The 16,540-nt window shown below is 37.0% G+C and overlaps 1 protein-coding gene across 4 annotated transcripts in view; it reads right to left on the minus strand.

Moving 5' to 3' along the window:
• The window catches only part of itsn2a (intersectin 2a), an 84,335-nt gene extending 70,461 nt beyond the window's left edge, over positions 1 to 13,874 (minus strand). For 3 of the 4 annotated variants that reach the window (XM_007260478.4, XM_022683287.2, XM_022683286.2), the window contains exon 1: positions 13,736 to 13,874. The gene's annotated coding sequence lies outside the window, so the exon portion shown is untranslated. The remainder of the gene's footprint in view (positions 1 to 13,735) is intronic. The other variant, XM_007260479.4, reaches the window with a different exon arrangement.
• Positions 13,875 to 16,540: the final 2,666 nt, after the last annotated feature.

Here is a 16,540-nt window from a genome sequence, read left to right on the forward strand (position 1 = left end):
GAGAAGAGAAGAGAAGAGAAGAGAAGAGAAGAGAAGAGAAGAGAAGAGAAGAGAAGAAGAAAAAATAAGAGAAGAAAACAGGAAAGAGTACAACATGAGAAGAGATGAAAAAAGGAAGAAAACAATATTAGACAAAAAATAGAATATAATATTAAGGAACAAAATGAAAAACAAGAAAAGAGATGACAAGAAAAGAAAAGGATAAGATAAAAGAAAAAAAGATGACAGGAAAAAAAGACAAGAGAACACAAGAGAAGAGAAAAGAAAGGAGCACAAAAAGAGTACAAAGGATGAGAAGACAAGAACAGAAGACAAAACAAGAGAAGAAAACAGAAAAGAGGACAACATAAGAGGAAATAAAAAAGAAAGAGAATGTAAAGGAAAAAGAGAATACAAGATGAGAGAAAAGAAAAAAGAAGAAAAAAAACAAAAGAAAACAAGAAAAAAGATTACAAGAGAATAATAGGATAAGAGACAAGGATAAGAGAAAAGAAAGGAGCAGAAGAAAGCAAAAAAAAGAGAAGAGAAGAGAAAAGAAGAGAAGAAAAGAAAATATGACAAAGGATGAGAAGACATAAAAGAAAAAAACAGAGAAGAGAAGACAGAAGACAAGAGCAATGAATGGATGACAAGAGAAGAAAAAAAAGACACAAGGATACAAGGTGCGTGTGTGTGTTGGAGGGTGAGAGTGTATGTCAGCAGGTATAAACTGGAAGTGCAGCAAATAGAGGTGGAGAGGTGTGCAATAAATTGCAACACACAATCTGTTCAACACACACACACACACCTTATGGCCAGAGTCTGATAGGAGCTGCCAGCTGCTTGGTTGAGAAGAATACACTGGGGACAGTGAAGGAAGCCAGAGCAATACTACGCCAGACTGCGTAACACACACACACACACACACACACACACACTCATTCACACGCACTCACACACACACAGCCCAAAGTCCTCAGACGGAGTGTGTGTGGATAAACACTTCAGTTCCACAGTAAAGACATCATCCAGACTGCCCTGACTGTAAAGCAGTCCTGTCAAGCAAGACTATGTAGCATCTTTACCTTAAAATAGCAGGTTTAGAATCACTGTGATGCTCCTCTAAAAGTCACGGGGACGGAAATTGTCTCAATGCTGTTTTGGGCTCGGTATGTCTGAAGTGAGGTGAACTACAATCAACTCCTCACAGTAACGCTCCAAAACCTGTAGAAATCTTTCCCTGGTCAGTAAAGGAATTTACTCCAAAATGCAGCATAAACTCCTTTTATACTCTTGATTCAGTAGCAACAATGAATTTGCAAATGTCCCAATATTTTTTGTCCATTTAAAACATAGCTCTGAAAAAAAATTAAGTCAGTTCAGTTTCTGAATCAGTTTCTCTGATTTAGCTATTTCTAGGTATATGTTTGACTAAAATGAACATTTTGTTGTTTTCGTCTATAAACTACAGACTCCCCAAGAAAAATATTTTCCTTCAGAGCATTTATTTGCAGAAAATGAAAAATGACTGAAATAACGACGTTTTAAGAGTTCACAAATCAATAGTTTTCATGCATCTTGGCAGGTTCTCCTCCACCAGTCTTACACACTGCTTTTGGATAACTATGCCACTCCTGGTGCAAAAATACAAGCAGTTCAGCTTGGTTTAATGGCTTATGATCATCCATCATCCATCTTCCTCTTGATTATATTCCATTTTCAATTTGGTAAAATCAAAGAAACTCCTCATTTTTAAGGGGTCTCTTATTTGTTTCCAGATATATATACATATATATATATATATATATATATATATATATATATATGTATATATATACTTTTATATATATATTTCATAGTTTTTCATGTCTTTCCATAATTTGAATCTGGCATTGACTTTACATTGTGTCAAAATGTTATGATGAATATTCCAATATAAATTACACATAATAACCTGGAATCAAAATATTTTATATTCACTTTTACTGTAATTGAAGTACAATGTTTTTGCATGACAGTGACACTATGGACATGACATGAATATCATCACTGTGCAATGAAAATCATGTATCTCCAAAACATATGTAAGTAGTCTCATATTTCTTTTACCAGAGCTGTATGTTTCTTCTTCTTTCTGAAAACACACATTCACAATTTCTCTCTCTCGCTCTCCTTTTCTCACACATATCCACACATATACAAGTCTCCTTTGACTGGTTTAGGATGGACACCTGCGCACGCATGGACCAATCAGCATTCAGCTACACTTCCTTTCCTAACAGAGCTCCCACTGTGTGTCCACTGCGGCCTACCCAGCATGCTTTGTGCTCCGGGAAGAAGGGCTGCTCTGTTCACACAGGAAGCACATGAGCCGCGGCCCAGTCTTCCACGCTGCACTGCTAACTTCACTAACAGCACATGCTGAAGCTCCAGCGCATGCAGAAGAGCTCACTGCTGCTCAATGTGTGAGAGTCTGCAGAGTCTCAGCAGCTTCAGAGCTTCAGGAATCCGCAGAGAGAGCGCTCATCTCTAAACTTCAGCGGGAGCCGGCGGGCAGAGTGTAGCAATGCACAGTTAAATCTCCCCGAGGAGCATGGCTGTATCTAATCCCTGACCCACTGGTGCTCCAGAAGCAGAGTTTCAGTCTAGGTAGTGAAAAACTGCCCATTCACAAAATACACACTACTGCATGTAAGATACTAAAAGTATTTATTTGATTACATTTGGTAACGGTCCATGCTGACATGGTTGTATCACTCAATTCCTGCAGATGTAGCATTGTGATGTTGAAATTTTCCTGTTTCCTGATTTGTTACTTTGCTATATTGTAATTATTACACCACATATTTATATACAATAAAAAATATAACTAAAAAGAGACCATTTTCTTAAGGAAAGGGGTGGGAAACCTTGGAAACCTCAGGCAGAGAATCTAAACTCCACCAGTTTGCCATACAGCACTATTAGTGGGACATCAGTAGTCAGTAGTGGGACATCATTTTTAATCATAAATTAGAAAAAATATATCATTTAGTAGAGTAAAAGTAAAAATCACATTTCCTTCTCTGCATTGGGCTTGTGCTAGTTCTACCCAGGCTTCAACATGCAGTTAATCCTGAGATGCCCTAAGTTGCTGTGAGTTATTATGAAAAATATATTTTTAATGCATAGATGGGATTTGTAGTCTCAAAACAACGCACAATGTTTTAAAAAGTATTTTAATAATTATATTTTATGGTAAAGTTTATAGTTAGAGAGTGGGGACAGGTAATAAATGCTATTTTTTCAATGTTCTAAATACTTTTTATTATTTTGTTATAACATATCTTACCTTTGCAATAAGGTCAACTTTCGAGACACCATGCTTAACAATATAATGCATTTTAACGTTATTTTGTGTGTACATTTATATATATAATTTCCTGGAGATGGAAATGGCACACCCATTTGGTGGAATAGCCCGTATAATCTTACCTAATACATAAAATAATTTATGCTAGTCTTCTTATATTCCCATATTCTCTGACCGAAGTTTATCAGATAGGTCAATATCTGAAGCCGATATAAGTGATATTAATCTGGCCATGGTGATCTACTCACTTCAACAATCAAGATCAAACCAAAATAATGTCTGAGGATTAAATAAGACAGAATCCTCCAGTGTCCTCTCTAACCATGGTCGTCACGTGCAGCTGATGTGCTAAAAATGTGGAAATGTCCTAATTTTTCCTCAAAAAAAAGCATTTCTTTTTATTACATTTCTTTAGTTTTATTTGTTGAGCTAGATTACCTATTCAGACGAAGATCAATCGTTCATATGTTTAAAAAAAAGACAAAGGTATTCGTAATATGTCCATTTTTTTCACATGACTAACATGACATACAATATAAAAAAGTATTGGGGAAACCAGCTCATATCCTATTCCTCCTAACTGAATGATATTACAAAAGACTGTATCCAGATTGTGTCGGAAGTAACTGTATCTAATGTTCAGGGAATATTCTTGTATTTAGAGACAAGACAGTTAGTGAGACTCAAAAAGTTGGATGATGACCACCCCATCCCATCCTCAACTCATCCCAAAAGTACTGGATGGAGCACCATCAGTCCAAAGCACAGTTTCACTGCTTCACAGTTTCACAGTTCCAGTGCTAAACACATCTGCACATTTGTGTCAACAATAGGAGAAACTTAAATAAATTAATTAATTATGATCTTTCTGTAGTCATTCTATGCTATATATATGTATATTATATGAAGCTTAATGACAAATTTACCTATTTGCCATTGAGATCACAATGCCCCTCACTGTTTGCCCTTTCTGCACTATTATTAAAATACTATTACATTGTAATTAAACATGAATTTGATTGTAATTTACATTGTAAATAATTGCTAGAATTCCACTATCATTGTGCACGCCTAGTAAATAAATCACTACCGAGCATTAAAACGGAGTCAAACACTATTATTTAGTTGCAGCTCACAACACAATGGCATGCTGGCTCTGTTCAGCTCTGATCCAACACAATACCACTTCCAGTAACAGAAAGCATGCCAGGCTCAGGAAAGCGCTTTCACCCTCTGAACAAGTATGTAAACACTCCACAGCCTTTCTAAACCAAGTATATTCTGGCTGCATACCGGTATGTGTGCTTTTCAGAGGTATTCAGCCCTGCTCTACAAACTGTGCCTCACACGGTACTCTGGTATTTATAGGCCCAATATAGATACAGTGGTATGATATGTTTCATGATTATTTTCCTATATAAATAATTGGTTGTTTGGATCAGTAATTTCAGTTAAATGTATCATATAGCAGATGGACCTAGTGATATTTAAAAAGTGAAATGAAGTTTATAGGATTTACAGAAAGTATGCAATAATTCTTCAATTATATATAATAATTAAATTAGGCAGGTGCATAAATTTGGGCACCCATGTTGTTTTAATGATTTGAATACATTGAGCGCTAATTATTGAAACACAACAGTGGTTCGCTAAGCTCACTGACCCTTGACCTACATACACAGGTGAATCCAATTGTGAGAAAGGGTTTAGGTTCTACTCTGAAGAGTGGCAACATGGGAGCTTAAAACACAACCCTCAAATGATCTAAAAAAAGATTGTTCAACATCATGGTTTAGGGGAAGAATACAAAAAGCTATCTCAGAGATTTCAGCTGTCAGTTTCCACTGTGAGGAACATAGTGAGGAAATGGAAGAACCACAGCCACAGTTCTAGTTAAGACCAGAAGTGGCAGAACAAGAAAAATCTCAGATAAGTAGAGAAGAAGGATGGTGAGAACAGTCATAGTCAACCCACAGACCAGCTCCAAACATCTACATTATCATCTTACTGCAGATGGCGTCACTGTGCATCATTCAGCTATTCAGTGCACTTTACACAAGGAGAGGCTGAGCACACGCCACAAACAGAGTCGCTTGATGTATGCTAAAGCTAAAGTACATTTAGTCAAACCAGCTTCATTTTGAAATAAGGTGCTGTGGACTGATGAAACTAAAATTGAGCTATTTGGAGGGCGGTATGCATGGTGAAAAAAGAACACAGCATTCCAAGACAAACAATTTGGTGGAGGTTTCATCATGCTGTGGGGCTGTGTGTTCAGTGCAGGTACTGGGAATCTTGTTAAAGTTGTGGGTTGCATGAATTCCAGTCAATATCAGCAGATTCTTGAGAACAATGTTTAAGAATCAGTAACAAAGCTAAAGTTGTGCCGGAGCTGGATACCTCAACAAGACAACGACCCGAGACCCAAGTCTTTATGAGGTAGAGTCACCTGGAATAGTTTTCTCAACATCTTGAAAGGCTTCCTGGAGGTGTTGCAACAATATTTGGTGCTTTTTCTTCACACTTTTAAGCTCCACATCATTCCAAATCACCCATCTTATTTGGGTTTAGGTCATGGGATTGTGGAGGACAAACCCTTGTTTTTGTTTACTATGTAATGCCTTGATGTCCTTAATAGTTTTCATGTCTTTAATATTAATCTAAATGTAGAAAACATTGAATAATGTGAAGGTGTATCTAAACTTTTGACTGGTACGGTATATATATATATAGTCTGTGTATGTGTGTATTAAGCTGCCTGATTTATGGACTATGGAAGCGATAACATTAAAGAGTGTTTTGGGGACACAGAGACTCAATCTGTGAATACTTCACACTCACTCACACTCTCTCTCTCTCTCTCTCTCTCTCTCTCTCACACACACACATACACACACACACACACATACAGCTGTAGTATTTGGGGCAGTCTGTGTCCTCTAGGAGAGTGTATTAGAGTTTCCGTAACATATAGAGCAATTTTCTAGGTCAGTCACTCTACACTACTCTTTCTCATATCTGACCAAATGTATAGACCCCTAAAGCTACTTCAACTAATACATATATATTTAAATACATGTTTCACACGTGCTGCAGGAATTACCTATTAAACTACTATCTTTATGAATGTGCAAAAAAATTCAAAGACTTATTTTTTCAATATTATTTATTCATTTTTAGATGTATATAATATCTCACATATGTGAAAACATTTTCTAAATATTTGGTAACATCTTAAAGATATGACACTTTGACATGTTTTAAAGTAGTCAGTGTACAGCTCGGTCAATTTGAACATTTATTGCTGTGCACGTTGAGTTATTTTGAGGGCACAGCTAATTGACCACTTTACATTGTATTAAAGTGCCATATCTTCAGTGCTGTTCTATGAAAAGATTAAAATAAAATATTTACAAATATTGTGAAGGGTGTACTCACCTTTGAGATACACTGTGTGCAAAACTATTAATGTCATGTGATTTAAGATTCAAAGGTATAAAGAGAGATGATCTGAACATGCTGCACTGATTTAAATAGTACTAATGGCTGCTTTAAATACTACATTGCCGCAGGGTGTGTGTGTCCTGGTCCAGCACTGTTTTTAAATTCAAGTGTCTGTATGACAATCAGTGCTGGTGATACACTGCAGGTATTCAAATGTACCTCCGCCGAAGCCAAAATAACACCGAGCCAAATGTTGTTCGATGTCTAAAGTTCTCTAGTTTTAGTTTTGAACTGAACTTGCAAGGATAATATAGCTGAATAAAATGTAAGTAATAGAACCAAGGATTTTACCAATTAGTGCTAACAGCTTGCCTAAATCGTCCAACATTTGCCTCAAACTGTGCAACCTGGTGAAACCTTGCTAAGTTCCAAAAAAACATCTTTGAACTCTGAGACCTAAGTTTAACTAAGTCTTAAGCAGGTGCCACAGTTGTGTTTTAAAAAACGGAAATACTGATCAGAGAATTGCTGGTTCAAGTCTTGGATCATGCTGCTTGTCATCAGCAGCCGGAGTCAGAGATAGCACTACTGGCTTTGCTTTCTTAGGGTCCTAGTGTCTGTTGGTTGATGTAGTAAAACTGGGGTGCTACGCTTTCCTCCATGTCTGCTGGCTACATAATGATGCTGCATCAGAGGCTGACTTCACATTTATCAGAGGATAGAAGTCCTAGCCTCTAGTGTAACCTCCTAGTGTTGGGTGCATTACTACTGATAGTGTCCTGTCCTAACAAGTGAAAAATTATGGAGAAAAAGGTAGAAAATCGAAAAATAATAATTTTCATTTAAAAGGAGATGCAAGGTATTTTCTTCAACAATCGCAATATTACATACTGTGTACTCTAAGGCACAGTAACGAATACTATAACAAATTTATTGTGAATGTTTCTGCAAAAATACAGACACATATGGATATAAACTGACCTCATGGAAAAACATGAAAAGCAAGAAAAATGTAGGACATGGGCCTTTAATCATCTGAACCATGCTCTGGGTAGCAGACTGACTCTCTCTCTTTCTCTCTCTCTCTCTCTCTGTATTTGCAACATTTTAGATTATCACATTAATCAAACAACAGTTTGGCCACCACATACCCCAGCAAGTGTGTGTTTATGTGTGGTATGTGAGGTAGTGTTACATGACATGCTTGCAGCAACAGGATCTTTAGCATAGCTTGGATTTTTCATCTTTTATACTGTTATTGTGTTTAAGTGTATTATTTTACTACTGCTCCGTACATGCCAGCAGACCAAGTACTGACAATGCAATAAAAACTGGCAATAAGTCTCAGTTTTGAAGGTGCCTCTGCTTTTATTATCATGTTGTCCACTCTAACGTGAGTCTTTGGCCTAGTTCTTTGTGTTATGTCAAAAAAAGGACAGGCATTTTTAAGCTATCAGGCGGCAGCAGCATATAATTTATTTCAAATCCCAGCTGTCCCTGATAATACCATGCAGCAGAGCATTAGAGCAGGGATAAGAGAATTCTGTAATTGGGAGTGCAGTACTTGTATTCATATCCCACAATGCTTTTAAAGGAACAGGAACTCATTTCCTTCTCTATCCTTAATGTAGATGATCAGAAAACCGCTGGTTCAAATCCTGGATCATGCTGCTTGCCATCAGCAACCAGAGTCAGAGAGAGCACAACTGGCTTTGCTCTCTCAGGGGTAGAAAGATGGCACTTTCTTTCCATATTGGTCCTAGTGTGGTGTTTTTAAAGGAACAGGAGCAGGAATTCATTTCCTTCTCTATCCAAAATGTAGATGATCATCCATGTCTGGTATCCATTGTTTGCTTCTATTTTAGTCAGGCGGCTAATCAAGCTAAAAATGAAACAGATACTTATACACTTTTAATTAGCATTACGCTAACCACACGCCTGAATCATCACACACTTACCTCAAAATGTGTGGAGTTGGTCAGTAATCTCTAACAGACCTGCTTTTGTGATTTTGACTCTGAAGAGAACCTCAAAAGCTACAGCTACTGAAATTTGCATAAATTGATTATTTGAATATTTTGAAAAAGAAGCTCATTTCAGCCAAGTGTGCTAATTTGCTAAGGCAGCGCTAATGGGCTAACACAAGCCAACATGGATAACAGTGACAAATTAGGCTAATACTGTCTAACTGAAAGTTCTAGCTAACAGGGTTAGGTGAGCTAACTCTAGAGTAGAGCTGCCAAATATATCAATATTTTATTATATTGTAATCAATTTTCTTATCGTATTAACAATAAGCATATCAAGGGTATCATCAGTACTTATAGAACACTGACCCTACTGTAATTTTCATTACAGAGAGTGTAAAAACCCTGTTTAACTGGAAGATGTGTAGCAAAAATAAAATAAAACTGCACTGTAAATGAAAGAGTATTTAAATAGCAGAAACTGCCACTGCTGATCAGAGATGTATAGTAATGAAAAGAACTACTTCACTACTGTATTTAAGTAGTAAAATGCTGTATCTCATCTGTATCTACTGGAATAATATTTGTTTCTACTACTTCCACTTTTACTTCACTAAATATTTTCCATGAGTTTAGTACTTTTACTCTGATACATTTTTTCATAAAACTGTTACCAATCATTCTAAACCACTGGAATATAATCACGAGGAAGATGGATGATCACAAGCCACCAAACCAAGCTGAACTGCTTGAATTTTTGCATAAAGTTCTCCAAAAGCAGTGTGTAGGACTGGTGGAGTAGAACATGGCAAGATGCATGAAAACTGTGATTAAAAACCACCAAATTTTGATTTCTGAACTCTTAAAACTTGTATATCATAATATAGATTTTTGCCATATCGTCCAGCCCTACTCTAGAGATATCTGTCCTGTGTAGTGTACCACTACACAAGTTGAGATTCAGTACCATCACATGATTATAACTGTCACAACTTTCCTTTAAATACTTTATACTAGATGTTGGACTATTGCTGTGAGGATTTTCTTTGCATTCAGTGTCAAAAACAAGACAAGAATTAGTGAGGTTGGGATATTGGATGATCACCATCCCACCTCATCCTGAACCCCAAAACTCATCACAAAAGAATTGCATGGAGCACCATCATTCCAGAGAACACAGTTCCACTCCTCCACAGCTAAATACTGGGGGGGCTTTATACCCCCCCTAGCCCATGTGTGGCATTAGGCAAGGTATACAGAGAGTCCTGTACTGTACTTCTCTACAGGAACTAAACAAGCTTTTTGTGCACTCGCACTTCTAAAAAAGGTGAAAGCATGCATTAGAAGGCATGTCCACAAATCCTCGGACATATGAAGACAGATAGATATGACTGCACTGTTACTATTTATGTCCTTATTATAAAGGGACTGCTGCAGTGCATAGATTAATCTATAACACAAGGATTACAGTAGAATATTATTCAAAGATAATTCGAGCACACAGAAGGCTTCAGGCAGATGTACAAGCTGCACAATAATGCTTTTTCAGAGCAGATTTCATTTCCGAGACCATAATGCTCACACACACACACACACACACAAATACACACACATACACAGCACCTGTTCCCTACAGCAGGGGTATAATATATACCCGTTCTAGACGTTTCTTGGCGACAATGTCACTCCACAGTACAAAAGATAACGTGTTTATCACAGAGCTGATAAGAGACTGGCCGAGTGGTCAGCACACACAACGTCTGTCCAATCCTGCTGCTAACAGTGGATTTACAGCTCTGGCCACCGTGGCCCATTTACACAGCCTGAAGAGCTGAGGCAAGCAGTAACATCACTAGCCTACTTCACATACATCATCATTTACCTACAGTTACAACCACACTACCAGCCTGTTCCCAGTGCTGCATTTAAACAGGACTCTTGCACCATTTTAAAAGACAAATTTAATGCTTTTTAGGACCTCAATAGAAATCATTTAATTGTAAATCAACTTAAAATGTAGTTACAATTTCTTTGGTAATCTTAGTTCTTTCCCCACTAATTTTAGCTAGCTTGCTGCTAATGTTAGTTCTCTCCCCTGTAACGTTAGCTAGCTTGCTGCTAATGTTGGCTAGCTTTCTGCTAACCTTAGTTTGTCTCCATGGTAATATTAGCGAACTTTCTGCTAATGTTAGCTAGCGCTCTGCTAACATTAGTTCTCTCTCTGCTATTGTTAGCTAGCGCTCCACTAACATTAGTTCTCTCTTTGCTAATGTTAGCTAGTGCTCCGCTAACCTTAGTTCTCTCTCTGCTAATGTTAGCTAGAGCTCCGCTAACTTTAGTTCTCTCTCCGCTATTGTTAGCTAGTGCTCCGCTAACCTTAGTTCTCCCGGCGGTAAAGTTAGGTAACTTGCCGTTAATGTTAATATGTGCTTTCCTACCGGCATTTAATTAATATAATATTAAATCATAATTAAACATTAAGGTTTTATGTAGTATAAATGTAAGAATGTTTATTAAAAAATATCGAAATGTTTGTCTAATTAGTAAACAGTAACTTACCAAAACTCTTATTTTGTAAAAAAATAAAATACATTATAATAGTTTAACAAAACAAAATAGGTAACAAAAATAACAGTAGGGTAACAACAAAAAACTACAACAAAATTAAAGTGCAGCATATTTAGTGCATGCACATAAACTTCACATAAAAGTTAATATAGTACTAAATAGCAAAAAATAGCCTGCTTTCAATGGTATCAAGATATGCAGGGTTTTTTATTGTGTCAGATTTTTTTTACATAATTGCATACAATTCGATATGACACTTCTACTGCAGAGTTCTTTAGCTTCCATAGAACAAGGCAAAAACCAACATGGGACATAATACTAGATCCTGTACTGCAACTTTTGGCATGTCAGTGTACAGTGTATATATATATAAATAACGTACATGAACTCATTTTTCAATTTTCTATAATGTTATCTGCATCTGCATAATTTGTATTATGTGTATAACATTGTTTTAAAGACAGAGAAAGAACGAGAATAATAACAGGACAGTGACTGTACCTCAGCTGGCACACACTACCTGCTGCAGATTCACTGTGTCAGTCAGTCAATCCCAGTAAAGGCCTGATTCAGCAGTGTGAAAAGAAATGAACCCTGGACAAAAGAGCACTACAGGGTTTAAAAGAGCCAGCAACACTGCACACACCACTGACCAGAGCTGAAACAAGACTTTCTGAACACGCATTAAGGCACAGCTTACATTACATTATTTGCCCAAGTATAAACAAGTATATTTAGCTTGCTAAAAACTTTCATTTTAACTCAGTAACATTTTGTCATTACTGCTTCTTTCCTTAAAAACAGTATATGTAGTAATATTATAATTATTATATTTATAATTATGTGGAAAATGCAACAAAAAAACAACATACCTGATACTATATATACCTGATACTATTATTTGTAGAATTCACCCTCTAATAGGGTTTAATAGGCAAGTTGTCACAGATGCACCCCCTCTACATACTCTAACTACATATAAAATGAAATATCGTCCATGTCACAATAAAGCAATATATACAGCTCTAGAAAAAAATTAAGAGACCACTTTAGTTTCTAAATCAGTTTCTCTGATTTTGCAATTTATAGGTATATATTTGAGTAAAATAAACATTGTTGTTGTATTCTATAAACTACAGGCAAAATTTCTCCCAAATTCCAAATAATAATATTGTTATTTAGAGCATTTATTTGCAGAAAATGAGAAATGGCTAAAATAACAAACAAGATTCAGAGCTTTCAGACCTCAAATAATGCAAATAAAACAAGTTCATATCCATGAAGTTTTAAGAGTTCAGAAATCAATATTTAGTGGAATAACCCTGGTTTTAATCACAGTTTTCATGCATCTTGGCATGTTCTCCTCCACCAGTCTTACACACTGCTTTTGGATAACTTTATGCCTTTACTTCTGGTGCAAAAATTCAAGCAGTTCAGCTTGGTTTGATTGCTTGTGATTATCCATCTTCCTCCTGATTATATTGCAGAGGTTTTCAGTTTGGTACAATCAAAGAAACTTAGAAATTTTTTAGTGGTCTCTTTTTTTTCCAGAGCTGTATACATGTTGTGCTGTTTTTCATGTTGATCCATTATTTGAATCTGGCATTGACTTTACATTGTATCAAAATGTTGATGTTGGACAACGGCGATATAGAATATGTGCCTGACACTCCATTCTTTTTCTTTGGTATGACACACATTCTGCTGTTGTTCTGAGACTCAAAGTGATGTATGAGAGAATGGTAAATGTGACAGCATGTCCTGCTCTCTTAACAAACGGACACCTCCCTAGTAAGTCGGATCTTCTGGGAAGCTGCAGGTGAGAGACAGTGACAGAGACAATATTGTTATTCCTCTGAATGATCACTATCAGATTGCCTGTGTGGATTACAGGAGATGCCCAAAGCTGACCAGGACAGGTGTAGTCTTTTTTTCTCCCAACAGGGGAAGCCTTTAAATGTCAGAGGTGTAGTGTTGCAGTGGAATAAAGGATCCAGGGGTTTTAAACCTGCACAGCTAGTCCTGCTGGGGTGATGGGACTGAAAACAGCAGCAGTGGAGAAGGAGGAGGAGGAGGAGGTGGAGGAGGTCAAGTGCTGTTCTTTAGCAAAGCTTTAGGTTTCGAGCTTTTGTTCTCCATGTGCTCTCTCTGTTTCTCTCTCTCTCTCTCTCTTACACATACACACACTCTCACACACACAGCGTGCAACTGAAAACTTAGCCTAGCAAAAAAACGCTGCTGGCTGCAGACACGTAGCGTTATATGTGAACAGTGAACACCCTCTCTCTCTCTCTCTCTCTCTCTCTCTCTTTCACACGCGCACAATAAAGGACAGAATAAACGGAGCTTCCGCGAGTTCTTTAACACAGTAAAGAACAGAGGAGTGGGAGATAAAGGGCGGAGCAGCGTGGCGGCGGTTTCTTACCGTAGGAATGAAGGGTAGAGCAGGAGGATGACCCTGTCCTCGTCTCGGAGAGGAGGAGAGAGAGAGAGAGAGAGAGAGATGATGGGTGTCCAGGTGCTGCTGCTGCTGCTGCTCCGCTGCTGCTGTATTCCAACACAAGTGGCAGCGCAGTGACGTCAGGCTCGCACGGGCGTGGCCTGCAGGCGGAGTGGGCGGGGACAGAGCGCAACAGCTGGATTGATTGATAGGTGCAGATCAGCAGCCTTTTTTCTCGAGAAAATAAAATAAATAACCAAAAAATAAAATAGAACAGAATACACTAAGCTAAAATGAGTTATCATACGATATATTACATGCATTATTATTAAAAATAATAATAATTATTATTATTTTAGAAATGTGTAACTATGTATTCCACATCCTAGTACACTATTATAAAGATGCTGTACATACATTATAAATAGGGGAAGATCAGGGATGGATGTAACACGTTTTGTTATTCTACCAATAAATAAATAACTAACAAAAACTATTTACACTGTTGTCCAATGTTATATTGTCTGTATTATAAACTTCAATGTGTCAACTTCTGAAACAATACCACACCTTTAGCCTTTGTATGTCTTGTGTGTTTCCTTTTCTGTTTTTTTTTCTGTTTCTGTCCTGCCTTTCAGCTTGATTTGTTTTCCTTCCCCATGTGCTCTTTGATTACATGGTCCTGTGCTATTGTCTTGTCTCTGCCATAGCCCAGCCCTGTCATCTGTGTTCCCACCCCTCTTGTTTGTTACCCCGCCCACTTGTTACCGGTCCCAAGTGTTCCTCACCCCCTTTGAGTATATGAGCCCCCTTGTTTCAATGTGTATTGTGGAGTATGCTATGCGATGTGTGCGCCTACTCTGGTCCCAGTTGTTTTGTTTCTTACTTTTCAGTATTGTTAAATTAATCTAGTTTTGTTATCTTTAGTCTTGTTGGGTAGTTTAGTTTGCTTTGTCTTGTTTATTTGTTTTTTAGTTTTCTTACCGTGTTTGCTTTTGGTTTTGCTTCTGTTTATCTTTTTGTTTAATTAAATTATTTATACCTGCCTTTTTACATCTGCTTTCTCATCCTTCTGTACGTAACAATGTAAGTGTTTTTTTTTACATTATGTACAGTTTGCAAAATGTATTTAAATACAGTCACTCCACTGTAACAACTGTCCCACACATGCCAAGAACGTTTGTAGCATGTCTAAAATATACATAATTAATCAATCAAATACTCAAAATGAAAAAGATAATTGTGACTTGATTTATTTTTTTAAATAGGCCTAATGATTACTTTCCTTCACACTACATGACAAAAAATGGGAAGGTGTAAAATTATTATGCAAGAAAATGATTTAATGGTTAGAAAATACACATTATCAAAAACATGAAATTATATAAACATTCTAAAAATGGGGGGGGGGGGGGGCGGTTGGTGGGTTGTGGGTAGTCCACTAGTTTGTGTAAGTTTATGTAGGTTTTTGTACGTTTTTCTGTAGGCCTAATGTAAGCTTATAGAACATTATTTCATTTATGTATAATAATGAACAACTAACATGTGATTCTCAAACCTGTGAAGACATTGGATATTACTTTCTAATCTAAACAGTAAGCTATGTGTAATATTTTTGTGATTAAGCAATACAAAGGAACAGTGAGTAGGTTTTTCCATTAACCGACATTCTCCCACATTAATGAGTGGATTTATGTTGACAATCTTTTTTTTTTTTAAATACAAGGTTTTACAACCGTCCCTGTATCTCCATCCATGAGTTCTCATGTGAACTAGCCTGACTGCTAGTGAGAACATGCAATTTCTATTTTTAGCTTGTTTGGATTCCTAGACATTTTATCTCAGGACAGAATCCAAAAAATACATTTGACTCTTTTGGTGATAACTTTCTCTGGAAGTTTCAAATGTGGCTCTATTTTGTAAGCAAGAAGACAGTTTACCTGAGCATGTGCACAGTGAGTGTATTCAGCTTAGCTTGTTTTTAAGTGAAGGAATTTAAGGTGTTATAATCATCCCATGCTACCTTGTATCTTTAAAATGCCAACATAACAAGAGAAGGGAAAATCCAATATCCGATGGAGCATTTCTTTTGGTCGGTTAATCATGAAATTTTGACACACCGTAGCTAAATATATGCCAGATTCATAAAGACGATTATCAGAGATTACCAGTGTTTCTTAAAAAAGATGGTTTTTTTTACAGTTAGTGAGAGCCTAAAGTTTTTGAGGCTTAGATTAGTTAGAAGAAGAAGAAGAAGAAGAAGAAGAAGAAGAAGAAGAAGAAGAAGAAGAAGAAGAAGAAGAAGAAGAAGAAGAAGAAGAAGAAGAAGAAGGAGAAGGAGTCTAATTTGTGTTAAAAGTTCATAATTAAGAGGAGTTCTGCTGTCCTCCTGTGGTCAAAATATGTCAGTGCAGCACCAGGATTAAATGCAGCTTAGGGCTGGTTTACATACACAGTACAAACTCAAGACTAATATCAGTAAAACTGGATCAAAATCTGTGTACAGATTCAGTTCTTAAAGGGATTAACGTCATGTTTTTTTAGGGTACTTCTGACTTAAATTAAACACTATTTAACTTCCCTGCTAAAAATCCAGCTCAGGACCAGCTGGTCATCCAGAAAGAACATACCCTATGCTGGGAGGATAGCTCGTTAGATAGCTCTTTGCCAGTATGATATGATTTTTTCTGTGTTTCTGTTTTTTTTTTTTTCATGTGAAGTCAGCCACCGCCTCTTTTCTAACTGCTGCTGATGTAGCATTACCAAGTAGCATCACAGTGCGCTCGGAGG

The sequence above is a fragment of the Astyanax mexicanus genome, chromosome 1 (genome assembly GCF_023375975.1).
Source record: "Astyanax mexicanus isolate ESR-SI-001 chromosome 1, AstMex3_surface, whole genome shotgun sequence".
In the NCBI taxonomy this organism is placed as follows: Eukaryota; Metazoa; Chordata; class Actinopteri; order Characiformes; family Acestrorhamphidae; genus Astyanax; species Astyanax mexicanus.